At 37.7% G+C, this 15,922-nt stretch overlaps 1 protein-coding gene across 1 annotated transcript in view; it reads right to left on the bottom strand.

Moving 5' to 3' along the window:
* The window catches only part of GRID2 (glutamate ionotropic receptor delta type subunit 2), a 797,500-nt gene that overhangs the window by 647,175 nt on the left and 134,403 nt on the right, over nucleotides 1-15,922 (bottom strand). The gene's annotated exons all lie outside the window — the stretch shown is intronic.

Genomic DNA, 15,922 nt, shown 5'->3' with positions numbered 1-15,922 from the left:
TTTACAGGATAGGACAGCTATACATTTACCATGGTTGTTATCTTGCTATGAGCACAGAGAGACTCACAGCCAAGTTTTTCCGCTTAATGATCTGAGAATTTCCATAATCTGTACTAAGAAACACTGTTGATTATCTAGATATAGTAACTACAGTGTTAGGCCATGTTCACACAATGTATATTTTCTTAAAAGTATGGCCGTTGTTGCCGATTGCAACAACGACCGTGATTAATACGAAAATATATGTTACGTTGCTGTCTATGGAATCCTGGCCGAAGTGTATACACATTGTATACACTCTGGCCAGGATCCCTAGCGGCGCCACAAAAAACTGACATGTCAGTTTTCTGAGGCCATTATTCATTATTCATTCAGAAAACCCTGTCAGTGCACACAGTGGAGCGTACGGCTCCAGCCGCATGCTCCATTGTGTGCAATGGGGAGTTCTGATGCCTGCGCGCATGGATGCATCCGCATCAGAACTCAGCGGCGCTAAAGATCATCCGTCCGGTACTGCAGATGATGTTTTCTGAGACCAGCCGTTCTGTGACATACAGCATCTGAATATAGCCTTAGGTGACATTAAATACTAGAAGGACGTTGTAGGTTAAATACATTTACATTTAGTAAAAAGTACTATAGATATACATTATGATGCTAAGATCTATTGTTGATATTAATGAAATGGAAATCATACATATAAGTTGAGAAAATTGAAAATTGAGAAAAATGCAACTTATATTTGACCTTCCAGATGGAGCATTATGTGAACTCCTAACTCTTCAACTAACATTTGACATAAAGAGAAATGAATCAGAAAACATTTAATTTGCACCAACACTTTTACACCATGCAGCTGAAAATAACTTCTCTATGTCCTTATAACAACATATAATTCTCTAATATAGCTAATAGCATATACTATATGAATTACTGCACAAAAGAACATATCTTGTGACCTGCTTCTAATGAGGAGCACATTAACATTCATCGTCCTCTGTGGCCATTAGTATGTCCTTGTCATGTACCACATAAAGGAACTTGCGGATATTTTCTTTATAAATGGACAGAGAGTGGGGACAGCTGTTAAGTAAAGAGAGTATGCTGAAAAAGCCTATTAGTAGTTATTTCAAAGCTGTTGTCTGAAATAATAAAAAAAATTACATTTATATCAATTACTTTAATATTAGCTAAATATAGTCTAATGTCCAACATTATAGGATAGATATTTCAAAAGCATGTGCCATTATAATATTCACGTTATTTTATCATTTGTATTTTTTAAGGCTATGTTCACACAATAAAATAAAAGCAAGACTTGACAGTAAGAGAGATAGAAATAATAGATATACCTGTAAAACAGCTGTATTTTAATGCATTAATGTGCTAATTTAAAGTCTATGGAATTCTTAACTTTAATCAAATAGGCTCCTCCTGTTAGCTAGGGCGACTGTACTGAAAGTATGGATTAGACCAGTAATTCCATTGATTAGAGAAGGGCAGAACCTGGTCAGCAAAGTGAAAAAATATGAGAACATTTATGAGTTGTTCTTCAATACCCTGGGATGAGTGGACTTCTCCTATGATGTTGAACGGTGTACATTAAGTCTTATATTTAGGCCACGTTCAAACAATGTATATTTTGAATTTATCACGGCCGTTGTTGAGATTTGCAACATCGATCGTAATTCAAAATATGCATTATGTTGAAATAAATAGAATCCCGGGCAAACACACACTGTATACACTCCACCCGGGATCCCTACTGGCCGCAAGAAAAACTGTCATGTCAGTTTTGTGCGGCTGCACTCTCCATTGTGTGCAATGGTGAATTGGGATGCGGGCGCACATGGATGCGCCCGCATCCCAATTCATCAGAACAGAAGTTTATCCGATAAACTTCACTGACACTGGTCGTTCTGTGACACGGTCGGAACACAGAATGACCGGTGTCATACTGTGTGTGAACCCGGCCTAAAGGATCAGAAAAAATACTTTGTTATTTTGGATGGTAGCTATAAATTTAGTGGTGGGGGTTGTGGCGCTTCCGGTGATGTTGGGTACCGTTAGCTTTAGGAGCAGACTTTGTGCCTGCTGGAGTTTACGGGGAGTGTTCTGCTGTGCTAGAGGAATGTTGACTACCCTTTAAATGTGCTGATATGTAATGTGAGGACAAGCTGGAGGGAACTCTGTGGAAAGATTTAGTGGTGCACAATCACATCAAAGAGATTCTGGCACTAATCAACTTAATTCTTATTTTTTTTACTTTTCATCTCCAGAGACAATAAGAACGCAGGACATGCTTTGACAACCACCTTTACCAACTGGCAGCTGACAAAGGTGGTTGCCAAAATGCACCCTGCATTCTTATTGTCTTTGGATGTGTAAAGTTAAATGAAGACTGAAGAATTATGTTGGTGAGTGCTGGGATCCCTGTGATCGATGTACATTATGTGCCACAAAGATCTCGTTCTCTTTGACTAGAGATAAGAGTGCTGAGCCTCTCGAACTCTCACTTTTCCGCACACGCCCCTGGTGTCCTCTTGTGGGTCTCTGGTATCTTCAGCCACCTGTAGCGTGTTGGCCCACTCAGCCAATCATTGGCTGGCTGGGACAAGAGTGACAGTCCACTCAGCCAATCACTGGCCGCAGTACTGTCCCATCTAGTCAGCCTGTGAATGGTTGGTTGAATGGGCTTTCACTCCTGAGACAAGTCATAATAAAAAAAAAAGAAATACATGAATTTTATTGACAGCTCCAAAACTATAAAATCACTTAAAAGATCACATAATAAAAGAGTGTGCACCCCACTACACCAGGATAGCAAATGTATCCACAATAGAGGCTGGTATATGAATAAACAAAAGATTATACAATATGAACACAAAGATTACTAAGTGCAAAATACGCATTGGGTATTCTCACCCCACTGGCTGCCCGAGTTACTATTAAAGCAGGTTGTATTGTACTTTACCCATGCATTTTTTGCACTTGTCAATCTTTGTGTTCATACAGTATAATCTTTTGTTTATTCATACACCCGGCCTCTATTGTGGATATATTCGCTATCCTGGTCTAGTGGGGTGAACACCCTTTATTATAGGGTTTTACTTGTAGGTTTTTTAGTGTTTTTATATTTTTTGGAGCTGTCAATAAAATTAATGTATTTGTATTATGTGCCCACATTTTTTGTATATGTAATTCCTTTCTCCTTTCCGGTTTACATTACTTGTTTAAGTGCATGTGTGGCACCCAGGCCTCATCATTCCCAATTATAGTGGTGCCCGCCTTACTATTGCTCCTATGTCTGAGACAAGACAGACATCTGGCTCGGCCAATTACTGGCTGACTGAGGCAGGACAGCACCGCAGCCAGTGATTGGCTGAATGGGCTGTCACTGCAGAAGACAGCATGGGGCTGGAGAAAAAGGACACCAGGGGAATGTGGACCGGTAAGTATGGTAAGTGAACATTTGGAACCTCGGTTAAACAGATAAACACATGCAACAGTTTAGCTGTTGTTTTAGTGTTTTTCATTTAAAGTTCAGTTCAGACGAACCTAAGCTTTATATTAAAGTTTGAATAGCATGCTGAACCAATATTTTGAAAAGTCTTCTCATCTCTGTACTTTACCAATAAACTGAAACTGATAGACAGCCACGGGCCAAGTGTCAATACCAAAATAATGAAACATCTATCTATGAAAAAATGTTGGTCATATACGTATTTTCCCCATATTTTATGACTGTATTTTCCTTTTATTTTACTCTTTAACTTTAACATAATATAATGTAAAAAAAAAAATAAAACAGATCATGAGTCACATTGAGGTGTCTAGTTTTTCAATGTGTTTGCTGTAGTCACTGCTACAGTTCATAGAAGTGAATTTATTTCTTAAACATACCAAGAAACCAATCATTTATATGTTAATGACCTTTGTGTGCACACAAGCACCTCTGAGGGTGGAATCTGGCATCGTGGGGGGTGGGGGTGATGGAGACAAATGGGACTCTGACTATTGGTCTATTCACTATACAGTATAACTGATTATATGCTATTTTCCTGAAATGTTACAGTTTATTTTCATATCTTCATGTGCAAACTGAGAAAACATTGTCAGGAATGTGCAGTGGCCTGGTGTTTGCTTTTGTGTGCCACACCAATTGCTTCTGGCAATTCGGGAGTTAAGCTGAGTTCTACTAGACTTGATTATGCAGCTGAGTAGTCTGTGTGATTGACTGGTTTCTCTGCCTGTCTGCAACCTGGAAGATCAGAGTGCCGGTCCAATGGGGGCATAAAAGAAAGCTGAGGCAGTCTCTCAGCGCTGGCCATTAGGTTTCATACCCTGGTTCCAGCTCCTCCTGTCTATTCCTGTGATCCCTGTCCTAACTCCCTCTGTTTGCTCGACTTTGTTACCTGACCTCTGGCTTGACTTTTGAGTATCCGATTTGTTACTTGATTCTATACTAAGCTGCCCGTTTGGTTCTGACCTTGCCTCTTTGTTTATCCCATATTGGGTTTATTTGTCTGTCTTGTTCTGTGTGCATGTATCTAGCACAGGGAACATCTTTGTGGTTGCCCACGGCCGCCTGACAAACATACTGCACCTTAAATATATTTTATGTACATATTATCTACTCAACATTCTGCCTTTTTTTGTTATTAAAGAGGTATGCCGCCCATAGTGAGACAATGTTATTATCTATTCAGTCTCCTCCTCCCAGTTCTGAGCTGCTGTTTTCTGCTGAAGACATAAAAAAACTGTGAGCTGTTCTCTTCAATTTCCCATCTTCCCCCTCCCTTCCGAGATGGCTAATATGAATAAATCCCTAGGCGGCTGTATCTGCAACTTTGTAGCTTCTTTGTAATGCTAGGAGGGATAAACTGAGGGCAAGTTGCTAATGAACTCACTGTGATTTACCCGCCCGGCATTACAAAGTATCAGATAGGGACTTTATATCTGCCATCTCAAAAGGGAAAAGGAAGGAGGGGGAGATGAAGAGAGAAGCTCAAATACAGTTTTTTGTGTTTCAGCAGAAAGCAGCACCTCAGAACTGGGAGAAGGAGACTGAATAGATAATAACAAGTATGGAAGAAATTGTTATTCTCACCATGGACAGCAATGTATGAAAACTTATGTTTGAGTGAAATACCTCTTTATGATTAGATATAAATTTTTTTCTTTAATTTTGTTATGAACATGCTGCAAAACATAAAAATAAACTACCAGCATATTGAGTTCAACAATAGGCTATAATGAGCCGCTTGAAATAAAGTATGATTAGTCATGTAAACAACACCTAGCCCACAATTATTATTTCTGAAAATATTACAAACATAACACAATAAACTGGATATTCAATATAGAACAGTAAAAAAAAAAGTTTGTAAACTAACATGACCTAAAGTTTAGATGACAATGAAACAAGCAGAACTTTTTAAGAATCATTAAGTCTATAGCACAGCAGGCCCTTACTGGTTTAATTAGGTTTCCTGGACCATCAATATTCATGGACCATACTTACGATAGACCATCAATATTTGATCCATGGGCCCCGATATGTCTGCACCCCTACTGATCAGCTAAATTAAAGAACAATCGTGCTGCATCATGTTACAGCTATGTTCATACAGTGTAAAAAAAAAACAGCACCCTGAGGCTGCCTGGAAAACATGGATACAGCCTCAGGCTATGTTCCCACTTCAGGATCATATCATAGGGTGGACGTCTTGTTAAATAGACTGCCGCTAATAATGATCATGATTAACGGCCATCTGATTAACGACATGTTTGCCCGATATGTTCCTGAAGTAGGAACATAGTCATTTCTTGTATTCATGTTTTCCAGAACTCTATAGGGCTATGTTCACACAACGTACAAAAAAGGAAAAAGGCTTTCGCTTTAGCTATTTAAAAAATGTGTGTTATTGCAATGCATTGAAGTCAATGGAAAGATGGACATCCAATGCACACAATGTATTAAATTTTCCTCGTGGACTACAAAATAATAATCATGACAATTATTTTTGGACGTCTTTTGCAAACAGTTAACCTTTTTTATTAGTTCACACACAATTTTTCTTTTTTCACTGTTCTTTCTTCGTTTTTACTGTTAAATTTAATTGACTTTTCAATTAAGCCGCATCCAAAGGCCAATTAGTAACCCAAACTAGAATAATGTACCAACAGCCGTCATTGCACTAAGGGGAGGACAGACAGCTAAATGAAGTCTGTTATTTTAGACTCAAAATGACGGATGTCATTTTAAATGAAGCTAATAAAACGTTGTGTGAACATAGCTTAAGGCTGCATCCAACTTCTTTGGTCCCTGCTAATCAAATGCTGCATTCTTGGGTTTCGTACAGACCCCAGCATACTTGAGTGGCTCTCATCTGTATTCTTTATGTATCCCGGTTACATAGCCTTGCAAATGTGGCTATGTTCCCACAATTAAATGAAATAAAATAAAAAAAAAAAGCTAAAAATGCACAGCAGGGATGAAGTGCCATAGACTTGAATATTAATCAGATCTGCATTGGCGTAGGATTCACTGTAATTTTTTTCTCAGAAAAAATGATAAATGCAGCACATCGCTTTGTTGGATCTGCGCTCTGCTTATCATTACGCCAGCCTTTTAGTGCTGCTCTGCTCCCTTTTGCTCCTCCCAGGATGCCGGGAAAAGCTGGATCCAATCTTGGGAAACATCTCCCAGTTTCCCAAGATTGGATCCAGCTTTCACCGAAGCAGGGGGCAAAGCAGCGCTATAAGGCCGGATGTTTGATTAGATTAGCAACATTTAAGCAGGTCATTGGATTAATACTGTAATAAAATAGTTGCCTTTCTTTGTGTTAGCTCCCAAAGATCCTTTTCTTGAACTTAAATATATTTAAACATGGCAATCGCAGTAAAAGGGATTCTGTTTTCAGCAGTGAAAATGCTCCTTTATTGTAAGAGCTTTGAACCTGTGAAATGGTTTCCCTCTGGAGCTGTTTCTAGCATTAACAGTCCATCACATAAAGAGGGGCTTAGACAAGTTCTTGACACAAAATAGAATAAACATATATATGTATAAAAATACATGGTTGAGTATTGATTTAGTTTGACAGTTATGTATGGTTACATGTTTTGTCTTTTTTGAAGAAAATTGGAAAATCGCTTAGGAATTATTTCTTTCTGTAGTAATTTTTTTCCTTTTCAATCTATATACCCCTCCCCTAATTTACCTGGATGATAAAATATTAACTACATACTGTAGATAACTATATACTATATAACTGTAATTCAATACACTGCTTAATTCTGCTACTGGAGGTGCCAGGAACTTCACAGTAAAGTATATGAAGATTTTTTTTTTCTCAAAAAACTGAATACTACGAAGAAAAAAAAAATATTATAGCCACTAAGACACTAAAGAGTTTAAGGTGATTAATGTGAAGGAAAATTGAGAATTGGTCATTTTCCAGGCAAAAAAATAGAAAACAAAACAAACAAAATGGGGGGGGGTTATCGCATCAAATAAAGTGCAACATTATAGTCTATAGAAAAACAACCCTCTGTGCACATTTAAAAAAAAGTTTGCAATTAAGATTAACTTTTTTTTTACATAGGCCATTTTTTTTCTACCCTTGCACTCCCTGCAATCTCCATCTCACTGCACAAGTCAAGGTATATGGCTAAGTTATGATATTTGCTAATGACGGCCATGTATAGTGTATAGTTCCATTACAACTTCTGGCAAAAAAATTGAGAATAGTAAAACTTATAGGCAGGGCCGATTCTATTTTTTTTGCCACTCAAGGAAAACCTGAACCAACAACCCCCCACAGTATCCAGTCCACCTCCACTACTTCTGCCACTGATCTTTTACTTTGGACCCCTCCCGAGCCCCCTTAATAACAACTCCCCACCCCCCTGTCGCAACCCCCGCTCAGCGAACCCCCGCAAAGCAGTTTGTTCTTGATCTGGTCAACATCACTGACAAAGTTAATTTTTACTAAAATGACAGAGTCAGGGAGCATTACGCCACCCCCTCTGGGACCGCAGAATCTGAGGTGAAATACATATTCCGGCCCTCATTATAGGCTATGTTCACACAGTGTCTTTTTTGGCCATTGTATGGGCACCTTTGTGGATGGTCGTCATCTTAGCACCAAAACACATACATATTATGCAAACTACAACAGTAATGTGCATAAAACACCCGTATTTTGGCACCAAAATGGTGATTGTCCAATATGGCTGCCATAAGACGGCCAAAGAAAATGATTATATATTTTTTTCCCTTCACATAGGATGGATTACATAATTCGTTTACGTGAACTGGAAAAGCTTTATTTGATTTGTTAGACTATAAAAGAATTCTCATTGTTTGAGGCATGATTCATGAAGCCAGGATGTTCGGCTATTAAACAAACATTGTTTTGTATTACATCTGTAATTTGTGTATTTGCAGTAAAGTGAATGAATATCCTCTGTGGTGATTCCTTAATTTTTTGCCAGGGGTTATATACAACAATCACAAGAAATTATCATACATATGCTATGGATCAGAGAACATAAACAATTGATAGCAGCTAGTTTCCAGGACTTCCCTATTTGTAAGTTATAAGGCATAATTGCTGTAAAAAAAAGTAATGCATGCAGAATGTAGGATACAATTATATATAGAAGATTAACCTCTACCGCGGTGCCCCTTTTTTCTTATAAACCGCTGCGCTTCTTAGATATAAATTCTGCTCTTTTGTTGCTTTTTCTTTTGCTGCAGCTTTTGAATATAGGGACAACTTCCAACAGAGAAAGCTGCAATTACAGGAACGGATGCTTGTTGTTTCAATTGTTAGGGGAATGTCTTCATTGAAGGAAGCAAGGTGCTGGAGCGCTGATACACCATATCTTGCAGGGACATTACCATTGGATTGTAATTCTGTTAGAACTCTTTGGCGGTTTTCGCAGTTATCATTGTGTTCCAGGACTGTCCCATTCACTGGTGCTCCTTCTCTATATAAATTATTTTTTTCTTGTGACTTTGGAAGCGACATTGACTATGAAGCAGTATTTCAAATGTGTATCAATAAATACTTAGAAGTTGTTTGAAACTAATTGGTCTGAATATATTTCTGGCTAATTAACTAACAGTCTGATCGAACCGCTAAACTGTTATGGATTTCTCTTATAACTCACATTGATTTCTTTTTCTTCTATCATAATACCTTAGTTGTTTACAACTGCAGGATCTGCCAGAGACATGAGAGGGGCATATGTAAGGTCAGTTAGATTTATAGTTGGGTGACTGCACTGTAAGGCTATGTTCCCACAATGTCTCTTTTAGACAAAAATTCAGCTTTTTTTATTTATTTATTTGTAAAATAAAGAAGGACATTATTTCACCAAAAAAAAGACATTGTGAGAACATAGCCTAAACATGTACAGTGTTTTCTTTATAAGCATATTTCCTAATATACTCTAAAACGAAACATTGCCTTGGTATTCTACAGAGATAACCCTTGCTAACTTTATTGTTGGCATGTTCTATCTGTGACAGAGCATGTTACACACTTACGCACGTTCACTCTTTGTTCTGTTCTGTGTCACAGCTATGTCATAAAACGGCCGCTGTCTGTGTAGTTCACCCCGGCTGGTACTGCAGTACTGGCCGGATGAACATCACTTCTTTGGCATTGTAATGCAGGCACATTTGAGTGTGTCTGCGTTCCAATTAGCCATTGCAGACAATGTAAAGTCTAAAGTAGCCAGTGCAGACAATGGTAAGTCTGACCTGAGCCGGACTTTACATTGTCTGCACAGTCAATTTTGTGCGGCTGCTATTCAATGAATTGACATGTCATTGACAATGACATGTCAGGTCTTTTTTGCAGCCGCATGGAATCCCAGCCGGGAAAAGGGGAGATTTATCAAAGGGTGTAAAATTTGGACTGGTGCAAACAGGCCACAGCAACCAATCACAGCTCCTATTTCCTTTCACCAGACCTGGAAGCGGAGCTGTAATTGGTTGCTGTGGCCAGTTTGCACCAGTCTAAATTTCACACCCTTTGACAATTCTCCCCCAGTGTGTCTACATTCCTCTAGGAATTCCAAAGTAATTAAAGCAATTGGCTGCTGTCATGCAACAACGGCCATTTTTTAATAAATATATGTCGTTTGAGTGTAGCTTCATAGTAGTGTGCTTTGGAAGGAGTGGCTGGAGTCGCATGCTCCTGTGCAGTTTCCAATAGTAGTGAGTCAAAAGCACATCAATACAAATAAGGGATCTCTAAAGTCCCTCATGATAGCCATAGATATGGATAGGCTGTATCCATATTTTCTTGGACTCCCTAGGGCTGCATGCCACCGGTATTCAAATGCTAAACATTCAGACTCAAGTGTGCTCAAGCTGTGCTCATCTCTAGTATGAGGGTATCCTTACGTTCCCCAGACAGATGTCATAAGAAAGTATCATTGAGCTGTTGTATTTTAGCATGTCTGATCTAGAGATGAGCGAACCTCGAGCATGCTCGAGTCCATCCGAACCCGATCGTTCGGCATTTGATTAGCAGTGGCTGCTGAAGTTGGATAAAGCTCTAAAGTTGTCTGAAAAACATGGATACAGCCAATGACTATATCCATGTTTTCCACATAGCCTTAGGGCTTTATCCAACTTCAGCAGCCACCACTAATCAAATGCCGAATGATCGGGTTCGGATGGACTCGAGCATGCTCGAGGTTCGCTCATCTCTAGTCTGATGCTTTAGTTTTTAGCTGTGATAAGCTACAACTTAAGATTGGGTGTAACAGAAGTCTGTAGAACATACCAACTAAAGTGTATGGCTAGCTTTATACTATGCATTTTATGTTGCGTTTTTATTATAAGAGTATTTTGTTGCAATGCAAATACTAAAAAAAAAAAAAATTGTACTAAAATGCTAAAAAATAGTACTGTATAAATAAAATCTTACGTTGTTTTTTGTTACTAATCTTACTAGTTTTTTTCCCCATAAAAAAACAATAAGATTTTAACAAAAAAAGCTGAGTTGTTATACAATACAAGCAAACCTCCTTTTCAACCACAAATTGGCAACATAATATGTTTAGCTAATAATTTATCCTTGCCATAAATGTAAATTTCATACTATTCAGTTCTACCATATATCAGTTACAAGGCACAAACTTCTCTTAAAAAAATAATAATAATGTAAACCATAATTCTGATACTTGTTGTTTTTAAGGCCTTTATGTAATTATATTACAAGTAGAAATTGCTCTATTGACACATTTTTGTATTACATTATAAAACTTAGTTATTATTTAATAGGGCTCAATTTTTTTTTTATTTGTAACATGACCAAAAACATAATTATGTTTTAGCCCACAAGCAACACACAAGGTAATGAATCACAGAAAGAGTCTCATGAATTATACAGTTGCCATAAATCACATTCTTGGTGCCAAGTGTATTGTATATAACATATAGCTAGTAGTTACTTGGGGAAAAGATGACAGAAATAACGTAATATAGTATATTGAAAATGATACTGTTCTTATTTTAAAGGAAAAAAATCTATTATAGCTTAAAAAATAAATAAATAAATTATATAATATATATATATATATATATATATATATATATATTTTTTTTTTTATTTATTTATTTAAAGGGATATATCTAAACCCTATGCCTACATATGATAATTACAAAAGTATTTGAAATAAGGAGTGAAATGACCTTTGCCTTGTATTTTGTGTTTGGCCGAAGCAGTTATAGAATTTACCTAATAAAAAGTGTCCATCGATTTATGCTGAGTAGAACACTATATTGAGCTCAATACAGCAGCACCATGAAGGTCAACTTCTGCTGGCTGCAACTTGACTTTGACATTGTGACTGGAACAACCAAAAGTGATACAAGAGGTATAAACCAAAGAATCTTGAGTCAGGACAAGAGGCAACAATGTGATGCTATAGGACCACAACCTATCTATTAGTGATTTACACCCCACCCCCCATACTACCCCAGTATACAAAAAGAATTATAGGTAAATCTCTTTCCGAAGATTGCTAACTTTGCAATGGTTTTCTAGATGGTGGTCCTCTCAAGTAAGGGTGTCCTATATACATAAGAGAAGTAAAAAAAACTGTCTTTTAGGGAGTTTTCACCACTGTATTTTATTTTGTAATCTGAAATTTATCCAGAATACATTATAATTTACATAAGTTATCATTTCTAATCGCTACTATGTGTTGTTCCACCCGAGCTGCTGCTTGTCTTGTCTCATGCCTCAACTATCTCTTCTGTCAACCTTTACCTCTATGATGACACTTACATAATACATTTCCAACAATTAACTTTATTAAATTGAAAATATGCTAATTTCTGCAGCACAGAATTTTTATTCCAACTGAATGTAGCATTAGAAACAAGATTCTAGCTATATCTTATAATTACAGGCTATGGTCACACATAGCATTACCGTAAGTCTTTTGGTTGGGCTTTTTTTTAACCAAAATCAGGAGTGGGTTAAAAAAGCAGAAACCGGGCAAATCTTTCCATTATAATTTTGCCCTGTCAGTTCCACTCCTGATTTTGGTTGAGAAAAGACTGACCAGAAGACTGACGGAAAAACTGCATGTGAACTGCCATATGCGTTAATTGTAAAAACTAGTTCTTTCCTTAAAAGGCCATTGGACTATGTTCACACAAAGTTTTTTCAGCTCTGTTTAAAATTATGTCCGTCATTTTGAGTCTACAATAACGGACGTCATTTAGCAGCCTGGCCTCTCCTTAGTGCTATGACTGGTGTCGGTACATTATACTAGTTTGAGTTACTAATTGGACTTTGGGTGTGGCTTAATTGAAAAGTCCATTGAATTTTATAGTAAAAACGGAGAAAGAACGGTGACAAAAGAAAAACTGTGTGAAAAACTAATAAAAAAAAGTCTGCTGTTGGCAAAAGACGTCCGAAAATAATGATCATGTTCATTATTTTGAGGTTCGCGGTAAAAATGTCCGTTATTCAATGCATTGTGTGCATTGGACTACCGTTTTCTCATTGACTTCAATGCAATGTTATTGCAGTCAGTTAAATGTTTTTTTTAAATATCAAAATCGGCTGCCTTTTCTTTATTTTTGACATTGTGTGAACATAGCCAATTACTGTATATCGGCCGTATCTCTTTGTCTTGTGAAAAGCAGAAAACATTGGGGGGGGGAAATTGAATAAGATAACTTGCTTTAAAAACTTGGTTCAGCGTTATTATTTTTTCTAACTCGCTTGAATCTTTGCTTTTAAGCTGGAAATCCCTGTCTTTTATGCATGTCTATAAGAGCGCTCTCATAGAGATATATAGAAGATGGTGACTTCAAGCCTCTGTAGACTCAGGACATCTAGAAAAGAGGTCACGTGGGCACCAGAGGGATCTGGGCTCCAAACAAAGCGCAACGTGGGAAAGTGATCATTCCAAGTATAATTATAAGGGCGATTTTGCTGACAGGGGAAATAAAAAAAATAAAAAAAAAGTTGGAATGCTTCTTTTAGGCGAATGTGCCATCACGTACATCGCTTTAAGTTTTTTACATAAATAGACCAGTACCAGAGTGAGGATGTCATTGCTGTGGTCCTTTTTTGAACCATGGCCTGGTTCCTGTGCACGGCGCCGGTCTGTTCCCTGGCACTGGTCTGGTCTTGAGGCAGGAATCAAGGGAGACGCATGACGGGGGAGATTGTCACACTGGAGGCCGGTGGGCCTCCAGTGCCTGGGAAAAGACTGGCAACGTGCACAATAACTAGGCCGCAGTTCAAAAAAAGGACTACAGCGCCAGCATCCCCTCACCGGCTCCGGTCTATGCATGTAAAAAACTTAAAGCGATCAACCTGATGGTACATTCACTCTAACTCACTGTGGATAGTCTAGAAGGACTAGAATCACCCCTATGCATAGAATTTGCATGACTTGAGCTATCATGAGTTCAAAAGACTGTGATCATGCACTTGTATGGATGAGACAAGTTTTAAGTTTTCTATTTTGACAAAAAGGCACTTGTAAAAAAAAAACATGGCTGCCAGTGACAGTCTCGGTTGACAGCGTGCCAGTTTTTTGTTACATTTTTGTTATAGTTTCTATGCTCTTGCTGATTATTTTGATAATGAAATATGAAACTGCGCTTAAAGTTTACTAATAAAATGTTACACTTATGTCATGTTTCAATCAAAACAGAGCTCTCTGGTGACATTGATGAAAATGTGCTGTAAGTGAAGTCAGAATGTTCTGCATGTCACAACATACTAATGATACAATTTAACAGGCTATGCCAGTATCCAGCACCCTAGCTGTGATTGTAATGCTGGTAGAAATTACAACGCTTTTTATCGAAGCGTAGAAAGAGAAAAGGTAAAGAAAAAGTAATAAAACTAAAAATATATTTATGTCATCTGATATCTTTAGCTTAAGGACCTACTGTTGATGCTTAACATACATATAGTCAATAACTGATTCTAGCATTGAACTAGTAAAGCACCATGTATAAAAATAAATAAGCAGTGGAAATAATTAATCTTCACCAATAGAGCAGTTTGGCAGCCACAAATCCCAATAAAGGCCCTGGGCTGCTATAACAATGGATCAGCTCCTCATGACCATAATGTTGGGAGCAGATTTATCCCACTATTTCCTTCTTGATATGCATTTAGGATATGTTCACACATAGTATGAGATCAGCCGTTCCGTGACCGGACCATCCCGGCCGGTACTACTGAAAAGATCATCCCGGCCGGTACTGCAATTCTGATGCGGGCGATTCTGTGCGCGCCCGCATCAAAACTCCCTACTGCTCATTATCGAGCGCGCGGCCAGAGCCGCTTGCTCCATTGTGTGCACTGACAGGGTTTTCTGCGGCTGCTATTCTTTGAATAGTGACCACAGAAAACTGACATGTTAGTTTTCTATGCCGCCGCTAGGGATCCCAGCCGGAGTGTATGCCCAGCCTGCAGCACTACGTAAGTACCGCAGAAATCATGGCCGTTGTAACAACGGCCGTGATTTCTGCGGAACTTACATAGTGTAAACATAGCCTTAGGATATGTTCAGACACCATAAAAATGATGGCCCCTTTTATTTGTCGGGCTTCATTCAACAAAAAAATGTCTGTTATTTTATAACAACATACATTATTTTTGTGGTAATCACCGTTGTTATAACGGCCATTATGTGTCAGTAAATAAAGACCCAAAAAGGAAAGAAAAAGCATATGCAAAAAAGATAGCACACCAATAAATACTTTATTTAACGCAAAATACCTATACAAAAAATAATAAGCGGGAGCAGTATAAGAAAAAAAAAAAGTGTAAGAAAAATATATAAAAAAAAATGTATATTCAAAGTTCACCATGTGCGATCTAATATGGAAGAGTCAGGTGGGGACAAAAGCACCCCATGCCTTTCATTGTCCAAACGGCTTCCTCATTTTGACAGTGTGTGAGAATATCCTTGCATTGTTTAAACGTTGCTGTCAATTATGATTGTGAAATTTGAATAGACAGCTCTGAGTGATCACTCCACACAGGCCATTAGAAGACTGCCTGCTACTTACTTTGGGGAGCCAAAGGGCATGGAGTGGATAAGACTTCTGATTATTATTATTATTATTATTATTATTATTATTATTATTTTGCTGCTGTTGATAATAATAATAATAATAATAATAATAATAATAATAATAATAATAATAATAAATTATTTGTTTTAATTACAATTAAGCTTGCAAAGTTTCTGTTTTCTTTGTTGTCAGTGAAAAAAACAGAAGGGGAATTTTTTTTTTACTTGAGAACATCCATTGTTCAGCGTCTGTTAGAATTAAATAGCATGTCTGCCATTCAGCTTTACAATACAGCCTACTATGAATGTTTTTCTATTTATTTCCTTATAAAGAGCA

The sequence above is a fragment of the Dendropsophus ebraccatus genome, chromosome 7 (assembly GCF_027789765.1).
Source record: "Dendropsophus ebraccatus isolate aDenEbr1 chromosome 7, aDenEbr1.pat, whole genome shotgun sequence".
NCBI lineage: Eukaryota > Metazoa > Chordata > Amphibia > Anura > Hylidae > Dendropsophus > Dendropsophus ebraccatus.
The sequence above is the reverse complement of the archived record's forward strand: the minus strand, read 5'-3'. Positions and strand labels throughout refer to the sequence as shown.